The sequence below is a fragment of the Panthera onca genome, chromosome B2, assembly GCF_046562875.1.
Source record: "Panthera onca isolate mPanOnc1 chromosome B2, mPanOnc1 haplotype 2, whole genome shotgun sequence".
In the NCBI taxonomy this organism is placed as follows: Eukaryota; Metazoa; Chordata; class Mammalia; order Carnivora; family Felidae; genus Panthera; species Panthera onca.
The window spans coordinates 48,764,596-48,779,349 of NC_138343.1; the positions used below are offsets into that span (position 1 = coordinate 48,764,596).

General features: G+C 37.8%; 1 long non-coding RNA gene across 1 annotated transcript in view; it reads left to right on the forward strand.

The window, feature by feature from the left end:
* The window catches only part of LOC144616387 (uncharacterized), a 442,726-nt gene that overhangs the window by 198,529 nt on the left and 229,443 nt on the right, over window positions 1–14,754 (forward strand). The gene's annotated exons all lie outside the window — the stretch shown is intronic.

Below are 14,754 nucleotides of genomic sequence, written 5' to 3' on the forward strand. Positions count from 1 at the left end.
TCAAAATTTGTGGCCACATCAATGTGCATAGAATCCACACCCATCATGAAGGATCTTTAGGCTGTATTTAGCATGCTCAAGACAGACACAATGCCTTTGTAAGAATCTCAAAGATGACTAGTATTAATTTCTTTCCTCTCTACATCCACATGCTACTTCTTGTCAAGAGAACCTTATTTTCCTTCCCCTTGAATTTAGGCTGGACTTAGTAACCTGCCTGAGCAATACAGTGTGACAGAAGTGATGATTGGTACTTTAGATGTTAGGTCATTAAATTTCTTAGTTTTCCCCTGGATCTCTTAGAATACTTCATCTTGGAATGCTCTGTCTAAAATCCAAGCCACCACACAATGTGAAACCAAAGCTACATAAAGGAGTCATGTATGGGGCATCCCTGTTGACAGCTCCAGTTAAGGTTACAGCCAAAAGCTAACATCAGCTTCCAACCATGAGGGAGTCACCCTCGATGGCCAGTCCAGTCAAGACTTGAGGTAACTGTAGTCCTAGCCAACATCCAACTGCAATTTCATGAGAGTCCCTAAGGAAGAATGTTGATGAGCCCTGTCAATTTACAAAAGTATGGTACATAACTAATTCTTTTAAGCCACAAAGTTTGGGAGGCTTACAGGTTAGAGTAGTTGGCCACAATAGCCTTTTGCCAAAATGTTTACTATCTATTACAACCATTTTCCTGATGCTAAATTGGGTATGTTAGGAATTACTGATCACTCACTCCCTATTTTTTTTTCTTTGATTTTTCATAAATTTCAGGTTTCTTCCTTCCTTCCCCTCCTTCCTTCCTCCCTCTCTCTTTCCTTCCTTCTTTCTTTCTTTCTTTCTTTTTTTCTTTCTTTCTTTCTTTCTTTCTTTCTTTCTTTCTTTCTTTCTCTCTCTCTCTCTCTCTCTCTCTCTTTCTTTCTTTCTTTCTTTCTTTCTTTCTTTCTTTCCTTTTTGTTGTATTTTGCAAAATAAAAGCAGGCACAGTTCTGTCACAGACAATTGGCTCAAATTCAAGAATAAATCAGCCTATACAGTTCTGGATTCTCCAGAGCTGAGCTCAGTGATCTCTCCTAAGAGCCATGAAGAACACCTGTTTAAGCATTATCTTCTATGGCTCTCACTGTCAATGCTTCCCCTCCTTCTTTGCAGTTTTCAGGTATTTTAATTTTAGTATTTTATTGTTATTATTAATCAAGAAAATTAGTTTCATTTTATCAACAGGCAGTTGGTGACTGCTTTCTTAAGTCACCATGATTCTGTAGATATGTACATTATATCCAGGTCAGTTAGCTATTCCTGACTACAAAACATAGGACTAGGACAGTTCACGGATTGATTGATTATTGCATAGTGAGGGCTCTTCCTCTTAACATGCCATGATGACCTAAATTTTATTATCCCATTTGTTATGTAAATACTAATTTTGGCAATAGCACATACTCAATATTAGTACATTACTTACTGCTTAAGTAGTTGGTAACAAAAACTGTGGTTCTTTAATCTTATTCTGAATGAACAAGGCAGTAAGTTGGTAGATAAGCATGGCTATGAATGTAGCTGTTTCAACATCCACAAACATGAATAAAGACAGGATTATGTAGAACAGAACAAAAATAAAATAAAGCCTGACTTCACATAACATTAAAATCACATAACATTAAAATCTTTTTTGAGCAAAGGGAAAAAATAGAACGGATATCCTGTGGAACCTTCATGTCCATCAATTCAGGGAGGTAAAAGGCTGAAGCCAATACCAAATTATGGAAAACACTTTGATTTGGAGTTGCAGTGACTTAGTTTAAGTAAACAATTAGCGCCAGTAGTCTGTTGGCTCAGCAACCAATATGGAGGTCAGTCCTAAGAAATTATTTTAATCTTGTACAAAGTAACTTTTCATTGTCTAACTAGGGTTTTTTTTAATGCTCTAAATAGCTATCAATTAACTTTCTATTTCTTGTTGTAAAATGTGAACATTACAATACTCTTGAACCATCCATAGACTCAAGGGGAAAAAATCACTTTGGTCATATGACCTCCATTACATGGGGCATAAATGTAGCCTTATATATATATATATATATATATATATATATATATATATATATATATATATATATAAATATATATATATTACTCATCATAACCACATATATAAATATAAATATATATATATTACTCATCATAACCACAATGGAACTAATAATATTCTGATATCAAGTTAAATTGAGGAATTAGAAGAGATGTTTTTATTTTAAGTCTTTGGAAATCTGAGTGCAACCAAGAAATTACTAAGAGAAAGTCTTCTTTCAAGGGCCTGGTTTTGACAGAACTGAGTCTGTGGAAGGGGCCTTCTGGGCTTGATAGAACTCTGGTGTTGTTTCATATGTTGCTCTTGGAAAATATTGAAGTTTCTTTTGAAATATTTTTCCTAATGATGAAAAACAGCTGAAATTAATGCATGTTATAAATTTAAATTGCATCACACCATTAGTCACAAATATCTCAATAGTAAAGAAGCATATTACCATTAACATTTAAAATGATCAACAAGCTGCTCAAGCTACATTTTTTTTCCACCGGATAAATTTATCAATTTGAGATTGGGTCTTCTCACTGTGCCTTGTTGATCCATTTCACTTGGCTGTAAGATATACTAACATGTTTTGTTTTGAATAACTGCTACTTTCTACAAAGTGATCTATTTGGGAAGGAGGTGGCCAGAGGGAGGAGTGAGGAAATAGATTTAACCTAATTGCAATAAAATGTTTTTTCCTTTTAGTAATTTATACAGGATGTCTCTTTTTATAAATGTAATGTCTGTAAATGTAAAGAAAGTCTAGGCTTTTTCTTTATCAGGACAACGTAAATGAGGATGCTCATCGATTTCAAATGAAATTATTTGGGCTAATTTTCATTTTTTGATGTTTGAAAGAACCATATTACTATTTACGCATAAATGGCACAAATCTGATATCTGTTAAGATATTTTGGTCAGACCATCTAGGTTTTACAGAGAAGGCTGGGTCCTGGGAGCCCTTGCAGGAAACCCTGCCTGCAGTTTTCTTCCTTCACTTGACCCCTTGGGGAAGAACATCCCTCCCCGTCTGTCAGCATCTGCTCAAAAGCAACTGCCTGTTGGAAGCCTTCCCTGATATGTTGAGGTTTTCAACTACTGGCCTCATAAAAGTCCCTGTAGCATATCTCTAATATTGTATTCATCTGATAGTATTTACATATGTTTATCCAATGCCATCTCCTTCTTTCACAAAAGGAAGGAAAAGAAGAAACCACTATGGCTTTCCTCATGTGGAGACCATATCTATCTCATTCTTCAAGGTAATCCAGGGATTTGGTGCTTAGTACCTGGCATGTGTAGAAAATGATACTGGCTGGTGAAAAGCCAAAGGGCTGTCCCCAAATATATGCCATTTTAAAAGCAGGGTTCTCTTTCAAACATTATAAGTTATGCCAGGAAAATATTGAAGTTTCTTACCTTTTATTTATTTTTATTTTTTTAAGTTTATTTATTTATTTTTGAGAGAGGGGGGTGGGGAGAGGCAGAAAGAGAGGGAGAGAGAGAATCCCAAGCGCAGAGCCCGACACAGAGCTCAAACTCATGTGAGATTATGACCTGAGCCAAAATCAAGAGTCAGTTGCCTAACTGACTGAGCCACCCAGGCACCCAAAAGTTTCGTACCTTTTAAACCAACAATTGATTTGTTTCTCTTGTTAGTAGTCGTTAACCTTGGTCCATAAGATTAAATGGCTTTAGTGCCCTATGAGAGGCATGAGAGTTTCCTAAAAGGATAAGAGTCATTCCTCCCTAACTTTGAGGGAACATAATAGTATCAAACAGATAAATAGTAATTCTACTTTTTTGATTGCAGATGCATGTAAGCATTTACAGTTATTTAAAATAAGGAATGTGTAGGGAAGTTGTTCTTTGGTATGTTGCAGGGTGTCTGAAAAACTTGTTAAAAACACGAATTCTGATTAAGCTCTTGGGTGGAGCTCAGGCATCTACATTTTTAAAACTGAAGTATAGTTGACAATGTCACATCAGTTTCAGGTGTACAGTATAGCGATTTGACAACATTGTATGTTATGCTGTGCTCACCACAAGTGTAGTTCCCATCTGCCACTATAGAAAACTATTACAGTGTCATTGACTATATCCCCTATGCTGTGCCTTTTATCCTTGTGACTTATTCATTTCATAATCAAGGCGTAGGCACCTGAATTTTAAACAAGTGTTCCAGGTGATTCTGATGCTGATGCCTGCAGACTGTACTTTGAAGAGATACTGCTGTAGATGTGGAGATCACCTTCTTAAGAACCAGTTTTCACACATGTTTCTGTGTGTGTATGTATGTGATTTTTTTTTTCTCTCCTTCACTTAGAATATAACATCAAATGCCTGGCCTTTTGCTTTTTTGACTCCATGGCACTGAATTCAGTATTCTGCCCTCATGGTACTACCAGAGAAGGCTAGACAGACTCTCATTTCTGTTTTTGGTTTGTAAGAAGCTAGCAGAAATCTGAGTGTCTAAAAGGCCACATAGGGCTTCACTTTTCTCAGTAGTTGTGTGGATATTTCTGGTTTTTGACATCTGCACATACCAATAGGGCAAATAAAAGTAAGTCTTTGGGAGTCAACACAAATTTGTTCCCTTTATCATCAAATGTCCTCACCTCAGTAAACTGCTAGGGCTGTTGATCCATTATCAATCCACTGGCATCCATCTATCACTGTCCTGCTTAAAGGCTGCCAGTGACTCTACCTGCCTCTAGGAATGAGTGAACCCTAAGCCTGACTTACAGGTTCCTTGTGAGCTGGTTTCTGTCTTCCTTTCCAGCCTCGTCTGTATCAACATGACTCTCCACTTGATGGGACTTCTTTGAGTTTCCCTAAGATTGTAACAGGCTTTTTCACAATTTCCACATCTGTGTCACCTTCTGCCTAGAAGACATTCACACCTTTGACTTTCTGCTTAATGCCTACTCAGTCTTCATTGCTGAACTCAACTATCACTTCCAATGGGAAACCTAGAGTGACAAAGCCAACTAGCCTGATGTGTTTATTTTCTCTATTTTCATATACTCATCAGACTCTAATTTAAAAAAGCTAACACTAGCTAACCTCAAGTATACTGAGGTTAATGAACATATACACTCATTTAATCTTTTAAACATTTAATAATTTGAAAACCCTATGAGGCACTTTCTCATTGTACAGTTGAGAGAACCAAGGCACTAAGAGGGGAGGTAACTTGGCCAAATTTACTCCCATTAGTAACTGGGAGAGTTAGGACTCAAACCAATATATCCTGTCTCTAGCTCCATGCTGTTAACCTTTACAACAAAATCAAATGGTCTTTTACTTATGTACCTTCTCTAGTAGATTGGGAATTCCTTGAATACAGGAGTCATGTCTTAGTTTTTCCTGGATTCTACTTTGCCAGTCAACTCCTAGTCCACAGTATATATTCAATTAACATGTGGTCGGATAATTCCTTTACTGAGATGACACATCCTTGCCTTGACAAGGATTTCAAGAACAATGGAAGCCACAAAAGAGACCTAATTGAACTGTCCAGCCAGAGCCCATTAAAACCACCCAGTTACAGCCTGTAGCAGCTACATAGGGACTTTTGCTTTCTACATTAAGCTAGAAATTAGTAAGATGCAATAAAATGCAACAATGATTTATTTGCCCTTAACTTCTAGAGACAGGGATATGAGTTAGGGATGATTTGTTCTTTCAGTCTCCCGTAGCTATTTCTGGATTTCTTTGTGGCAAGGGACATTAGTTTCACCTCATGTGGTGTGGGTCAGTGATGGGCCCAGTGATCAAAGTGCCAATGGTGCTTTGTGCTCAGAGGCCTCTGACTATCTCTCCTTCCCGTCAGTGTTCCCAGATAACACAGGCCAACTCAACTGTGGAACAGTTTTGAGCACATGCCTAATCTTGAAGGTGTCCCCCAACCTGGCCATTAGTTGTCCCACAACCTGACCAATTATCAACCTTAGCCAAGCACATACTCTATGCTTTAAGGTCAGATAGACCTGGTTTTAAATTGCAGTTTTACTTTTTATCATAAATGACTGTGGACAATATGCTTGACCTCTCTAAGCTATAGTTTCTTCATCTCTAAAATGGGATTAATAAGGGCATCCACCTAATGGGGTCATTATGAGGACTGAATGGCAAAATGTGTACCAAGCATTACTATATAAGGCCACATACCTCAGTGAAGGTGAGTCCAGGAAACAAATTCAGTTCCTCTGATTCCAGAGCCTGAACTCCTAGTCACTGGCTTCTCAACAGCATGTTCAAATGGCTCAGATATTCTCTTTATTTACTCTTCTTTCATCGCTGAATTCATGAAAATATATCATTATTGCCTTTCACTGTGAACCATTTTTTCACCCACAACCGTCTGCCTCTGCTACCACCACAACATAACAGTCACTCTCTAGGTAAATGGCAGCTGACCACAGTGATCAACAATGCTCCACTAGGATGCAACATTCAAACTCTGTTTATTTCTTGCTTCTCTAACAGTGCTGACTGGTTTAGGGTTAGCAGGGTGGCTTTGCTTCATACCTTCATTTAGAAACCCAAACTGACAGGGGCTTTTTCATCACTTAGGGCTTCCACTTGGTTGACCAAGAGAAAAAGTCTAGAAGGAGTGCCAGGGAAGAGTTCTGTGGGCCAGGCCCCTAAGTGACAAATATCACCTCCATGCCACACTCTATAGTTAGAACAGATAGACTGGTGGGGAGGCCAAATATGCAAGAGAAGAGAATGTGAACTTTTCTGAGCTACCAGAAACTTTCTGCCACACCAGTTGAAGAAAGTGAAAACTATTAACTTTAAATGTCTCTAGTACAAGGGCAGTGTACCTTTCCAGCCCTTTCTTGAACTGTTTCTGTAGTTTCCCACTGCACTGTCTCTACCATGCCAGACTGTCCATTCTGCCTAAAGTCTCAAGATCACTTTCTTTCACACTAAAGCCTTTTAAGGCAAAGCACAAAGTATCACCTCTTTCACTAGTAGTCTCCCACCCTTCCTCTTAGCACAAGGATAATGAAGGTGACAGCAAACTCTCTGTTTTTTTTTTTAACTTATTTATTTGTTTTGAGAGAGAAAGAGAGAGAGACAGAACATGAGCAGGGGAGGGACATAGAGAGAGGGAGAGAAGAACACCAAGCAGGCTCTGTACTGTTAGTACGGAGCCCCATGTAAGGCTCCAACCCGTGAACCATGAAATCATGATCTGAGCAGAAACCAAGAGTTGGACACTTAACCAACTGAGCTACTTAAGTACCCCAAACTCTTTCTACTTTAGCTCACCTAAGATCACAGAAGGTTGGCAGAGGAAGAGGCCCCAACAATGCTTAGCCCAAAGTTTCCTTGTATGAAAGAAGAAGAAAAGATCTAGGGAAGGGAAAGGATGACTCAGGGCTGAAACCTAGTCTATCAGATTCTATTGTTTTCTCTATCCAATACCTCCTGTTACCTCCTCTTGGTGTAGAGCCAGCCCCATGGGACAGTTTTATCAATAATAAAAAAAATTCTCCAATTAATCCAAACTGCAGATTATTAAAACAATATGATATTAGGACTTATAAAAACAATGACAATAAAATCTTTCTTATATGGACTGACAGATTAAAAACATTTTTCCTAGTTCTGCTTCAGAATCCTGTAAATTTTGAAAGTCACTTAGTTTTTCCTAGTGATTGCTCAAATTTCAGTGAGAAGGAATATATAAATATATATATATTTATATATATATGTCTATATATATATATATATATGTCTATATATATAAAACACTTGGCAATTAAGTCTAGTGATAATTGTTTTTGTGCATTAGTTATAATCCGTTTTTAAGCAGCAAAGCCTATTACTGTTACAGAGTGAGTTTCAGATGCCCTGCAGATTTGAGTAATTTTGGGTAATGCAGCTGTGTGTGGTAAAAAGATTTTACAACGCCTATAAAATGTTGCCTCATGACATGTTCAGCAGTGAATCTGTGGCACCATACAGCAATTTCAGTGCTTTTCATTAAATATCAGATACCATTTACACTGTGCAGTTTTTAAACAAGAGCCATCCTCCAAAATCAGAAGGATCTGCAAACTGCAAGGCATTTGGGAGTCCTGGAGTAGGTGGAAGCGTCTTAGATATTTTTTCTGGAAATAAACACAAAACGACAACCAACCAAACAGAAAACATAGCACATGAGGGAATTGTATTTGATCAGCATTGACCTCAGCTGCACTTAAGAGTGTTTGGGCTTCTCCCTACTTCTCTCATCTTCCCACAAAAGATGAGAATATCTGACTTGCAGCAAGTAGCTTGCCTGAAAATACAATTTCCCATGAAAAGCAAAAAGAATAAGAAAACTACAGTGAGTTGTGTTAGATTTCTTTTTGTTATGTGGAATCATCGCTCTTCAAGAGAGATTGGGGGGGGTGGCTTCAGAAACCTCTTTTGTTGTTATTTTGATTGCAGGTAAGATAGCAGATGTAATTATGAAATCAATCATTTCTCATTTGAACAATTTACACATACTTGGTTAACTCTGATATATGCCAGGAAAATGGATGGGAGTTCAGGATTGAATGGCTGTATTTTTAAAACTGGCTTTTGCCCTCTTAGACATCACAGTGCAATGGCTTGAAGCTCTGGTTTCTTACCTAAATATGGGCCGCAACTGACTGTTTTTACTTGCATGTTCTAGCATCTCCTTAAATGCAACTGGCTCAAGTCTAAATTCATCATTTTTGTCTAAACCAGCCCTTCTCCTTGACTAAAGGAAATTACTGTGTCTTAAAACAGCAAAGCACCATTCAAGTGTTTGCTTTTCATTAGGATTATTCTCTACATTGGTAATTATCTCAGAAACACACAAAAATAAGATTTTGAATGCATCATCCTTTCGGTTCCCAAGTTTTGTCCAATAGCGCAGCCTAAGAACATCCTTTCTGGAAACGTGTGCTCATCTCTCAATGACTGCCACCTTCATTAGTTGGTCTTCTCTTCTAATCAGTTCATTATTCTTTACTGTGTTGTCCTGTTTCTCAAGCACTGTGGTGTCATTACAACCAGGTCACAGGCTCCTAGAATTCAGAGCCCGTATCTTAAGCCCCTTTTCTCAGCTGTGATGATGACTGAGCATAAGTTTGGATCTGAAGCATGAGTTCAAACCAACAACGTGGCCCAGTGAAATCCAAACAACTTTCAAACCTCAGTTGTCTCTTTTGTAACATTAATAGGTGAATAAGGCCCGATTCACAGAGTTGTACTGCAAATTAGAGAGTAGAATATACTCAAAAGTCATTTGTAAGTATAGACCCAAAGGTACATCATTATTATTATTCCCCTCAATTCCTGGCTCAGCAGAATACATATTAGTAGATTAACTTATTTACGATGTTAAGTGAGTTCCCAAAATGTACTAGGACCCTGGAACATTTAGTACCAATCATTTGCTTTCCATTTTAAGAGTAAACCTTTGTGACCAGTCCTTTTGCTTTCTGAACAGTGTGTTCCCTGTATAGAAACACAAGATTCACACTATCCTTAAACCTGATGCAGCTTTCTCTATGTGTTTCCCAGAGTTTTGCATTGTATCCCATAATCACAATGCTGGGAGTTAATCTTAGAACTCAGTTAGGTTGTAGAGCATTGTACTTCATTCCTTTTCTCATCCATTGGCCAAACTTTATGGAAGGTATATGTTGGTGTATGCAGTGTAATGATAGATCTTGGAGATGCACAGATAATTTCAATACAAGATGCCTGTCCTCAGGAGCACCCAGTCTGTGGGGAGGCATGCAGGCAAATAATTAGTCAGGAGGACCTTCCTGGACTCCATAGGTCCACTTACATCATATGCTGTGTGTGATGTGCATGTCACTTCACTTCTCTGACCCTAAATTTCCTTAACTGTTAAATATGTTTACTTTGTAGAGCTATTTTGAAAATTACGTATGCTGACATGTGTCTAACATACAGTAGATAATAAATGCCGAATTCTTCTTCTTCCTACTTAATTCCATGTAAGTTAGGCCCACACATCACACACAGATAAATATCCTGGTTTGAAGGAAGAATGTGGCCAACAGTTGCAGACACCATCCCAACACAGGACACTGTTTTATACTTGGTTTATGAGGTCCTCAGAGAGATAATATCCACCATTTATTGACTGAATAGTGTGTCAGAAATTTCACACACATTATCTTTTGTCTTATGACAAGCCCAACATGCAGAAAGTATCTACATTTTCTTAGGTGACAAAAGGCACTCAGAGAGTTTAAGCACAGGTGTTGAGGGGTGGACCATGGAGACAGACATAGCCATGCCCTTACTTGCTATGAAACTAATTTGGGGCAAGTTTTGTTTTGTTTTAATCTTCCCTTAGTCTTACTTTGTTCACCTGTAAAACAGGAATAATAATAGTTCCTTCTTCCATACAAGAATAGTCTTTTCATTTGTTTATTGAATTATTGATGTTGCACAATGACACTGTTCCAGAAACAACCAGACAGACAAGACTTCTGCCCTTCTTTTTATTTTGTGAAGAAGGTGGACAATAAATACATAAACAAATTTAAAAGAATTTTAGAGAGGATAAAGTGATATGAAGAGGGGGAAAAAAAAAAACAAAAGTGGGAGGAAAAAATTTTCTCTAAAGAGGTGACAAAGTGATATTTTTGCTGAGGAGCTGGCAATTCAAACATGCCAGGAAAGAGTTTTTAGGCCTGAGTTGAGGATTGATAAAATAATCTATTCAAAGCACTTCTTACTATTACTTTGACTAAATAACCAGAAGCAGAGTCAAGAATTAAATCCAGATCTCTCCGGCTCCATGTTCCTCCCCCTACCACAGAGCCATGCACAATTAGCTACCAGCTTCCAGCATTTGTATTTCTCCCCACCTGGCTCTGATTCTGAAGCTTGGTTGAGGTCTTTGAGCAAAAGCCATAGAGGTCCTGCTGCAGGATTACTCTTTCACCAGGTCTGTCGCCTCTCTTTCAGCGCGTCTTTTGCTAGACCTGGGCTCTGCCAGGGTCATAAACTGCCTGTCAAGGAGGAGAGCGAAGCGATAGGGCAAAGCACCAAGACCTCAGTCAGAATGCAAATGGTCATGCTTTCCCATCATATTATTTGTGTTGCATTTAGAGATGTAAGACTACATTGGACATGACAGGACAACATTACACCAAGAGGAGGTTGCCCATGATGAGGAGGAGGATGGAGATGTTCACTATGGCATCAAGATGGAAAAAGATTTTTATTTTTTTAAGTTTATTTGTTTACTTTCAAGAGAGAGAGCAAGTGGAGGAGGGACAGAGAGAGAGAGGGAGAGAGAAAGAGGCTCCACAGAGTCAGCACAGAGCCTGATTCGGGGCTCAAACTCACAAACATGAGATCATGACCTGAGCTGAAATCAAGAGTCTGACACTTACTGACTCAGCCACCCAGGTGCCCCAAGATTTTTATTTTTGACAAGGGGGTGCCCTGAGCTCCTCATAATGCACATAGGTAACCCATAAATGTTTGGCCCACTCCAGGGCTCAACCGGTCCACAGGTGCAGAGGGTTTTACTTTGACCACCGCTGATCAACTTCAAGAGAAGGCAGTAAACTGTGGTTTTCTTGTGAATGTCAAGCACTTCTCATGATTAGAGAGTTCTTCGAGTCTTACCTTCATTGACATTAAAACCTAAGCTGATACACTTTCTTTCCCCCCAAGCTCTAAAGGTTTGTAGAATAATTTCCCAGCCAAAGTGTTTACATGTATTATAAGTAATTTTTATTTAATCTTTTAAAAAAAGTAGGCCAGTCCTGTAATATAGTGATTTCACTTTACAGATAATTAAAAGGGAAAAGCCTCCTTTTGCCTAAATGATCTATGTAAACCAATAAAAGTCACTTTGGGGTCTAGATAATTATCTGGATAATTATCTCAACCCTTTTAACTCTGCTGTTCTGAGATCATAGCAGACACTCAGTGGAAACTTGTTGATTTGCTTTTGACTATGAAGACTTGGCCCAATAATTCTTCCCCCCCCCCCCATATTTGAATGGGAATCTTCTTTTTCTTTTGATTTAGGAACATTTGTGACAATTAAAAGTTTTATATATTTATGGTGTACAATTGGATGATTTGACATACATATACTTTGCAAAATAATCACCACAATAAAGCTAATTCACACACCCATTACCTCAGATAGTTACCATTTGGTGTGTGTGTGTGTGTGTGTGTGTGTGTGTGTGTGTGTGTGTGTGAAGAACCTCAGTAAAAATAAATGTTTACCCCTTAGCAAATTTCAAGTATACAAAAATGTAGTGTTAACTATAGTCACATTATTGAATGTTAGATCTCCAACTTAATCATTTTACAAAACTGAAACTTTGTACCCTTTGGCCAACATCTCTCATTTCTCCCTCCCTCCAGCTCCTGGTAACCACCATTCTATACTCTGCTTCTATGAGTTCCACTATTTTAGATTCCACGTGTAAGTGAGATCATGCAATAATTGTCCTTCTGCATTTGGCTTATTTCATTTAGCAAATGCTAAGGTTCATCCAGGTTCATCCATGTTGTTGCAAATGGCAGGATTTGTTTCTTTTTTTTTTTCAGTTTATTTACTTATTTTGAGAGAGAGAGAGAAGGGCAGAGAGAGAGAGAGAGCCTATGCTGTCAGTGCAGAACCAGACATGGGGCTCATGACCTGAGCTAAAATCAAGAGTCAGAACCTTAACTGATTGGCCACCCAGATGCCCTTAGATTTGTTCCTTTTTAAGGCTCTTTTGTAGCTGTATCTTTATAATAATTTATACATATGCATACATAATTTATATATACATTAATTTATGTTCTATATGTGTGTGTGTATAGATACACACACACACACACACAAATTCTGACCTAATGATTCTTAAGGCCAAATGTCTTGAGCATTCAGGAAAAATCTATTTATTTGCCCATGTTTATGTTAGAATCATAAAAACCCTATAGAGATTAAAATTTGCTCTGATCATTTTTTTTAATGAAATAAGGTAGTATTATTTCCCAGAATGTTGAAAGACATCATACTTGCTTTGGTAACAATTTCTGTTGTCCTGTATGCCAGTGGATCAAAATTTCTCCCTGATATCTATCCCTAGACCACACTTATTATTACTATTCTCTGATTGGTACATTTAAATTTTGACATTCTCCTTACCACCCTTTGGGAAATATAGAGAGAGATGAGTTTTCATCTTTTACTGATAGGCTTGGAAGTTCATGATGGCTCATAATGCTTTGGCTTTTAAGGATGTAAATAAGAGGTGATGGCTATTCTGAATTAAATTAGAGGTGTAAAGATATGTGCTGTCTCTCAAGATTTCTAATGGTACATGAGATGAATCCCTTGGCCTGTCCATTTTGAACATTAGACTTTAATTCACTTCTGAGATGGTAGCAACTGGTGTGAGAACTATATTTAGCTTCAAAAAAATTTAGTGGAAATAATCATATCTTATTTTTTGATGTTATTTTGAGGCATCATTTACCAACAATAGAGTACACAGATTTTAAGTGCTCAGCTAGATGTGTATTGAAAATTGATACTTATTTTCATTAACCTAGAAAGTTCCCTGTGCCCTTTTCCAGTCAATTCTTAACTCTTCAGGACCAACCATATTGGTCATACTTAATTTTGAGTAACACAGGCCATTTTGCCTGTTCCTGGACTTCATATAAGTGGCATCATACACTATTAATACCTTCCTCCTGAGCTTAAAATTCACAAAGCACTTTTACTTTCATTACTCCTTCCGATCCTTGCAGCCACAGAGTGAGGTAAAGGTCCCAAGACCTCAAAATTTTTTTCAGATATCTTTTCTAAGCCAAAACTTAGAAAGTTTTCGTGGCTCACTTAAAGTCACACAGTAGAAGTCTTCAGAGGCATAATTGGAGCTGAGTGTTCTGACTCTGGATTCAGGACTCCTTGTGTTGAATCCTAGTGGATCCTGGAAAAATATTTGGATTCATGATCATTTGGACTATAACAACAATGATAATAAAAGTAAACATCTGTATCAGAATCCCAAATTGCCACTCTTTATGTGCATGATTTTCAGTATGTTGATTCACTTCAGACTCAGTTGTATCATCTGTAAATTGAAGATAATAATATCCTTATTCCTGGACTTAACACTCCTGTTTGTACTCTTAAGACTTAATATTTCTTAATTCTTTCTGCTGGAGGCCCTGTAAGCCTCAATACCAGTAAATACCTAACTGTTGGGCTTTTATACACTTGGTTTAAGTCTTTCTGATCACATTTTGTTTACATTTTTCTCTCCCTGTAAAATGATGAGCTCCTGGAAAACAGTGTCCAGTTCTTGCACACTGTTGTTTCTCAAGTGCTTAGCACACTGTCTGGCCCAAAGTTAATGTGCACTATAAGTTGACTGCACCTGTTACAAGTAACCAGAAATAAGAACAGGCAAAAATCTTTTGGAGAAAGGACTGGACTCTGCCTTTTCTGCCATTACTCAGTCTTGTCTGAGTGGGTCTCACCAGGTAGAAACTACATCTGTGGCTTATGTAAATAGCACTGCCCCTTTCAGGGGAAAATTCTTGGGCTCAACATTTAATAAGAGGATATGGAAAATAGGATGAGTATTTTTATGGTCATGCTAAAAATGTTAAATCACACCATAAATCTCCAAGTCATT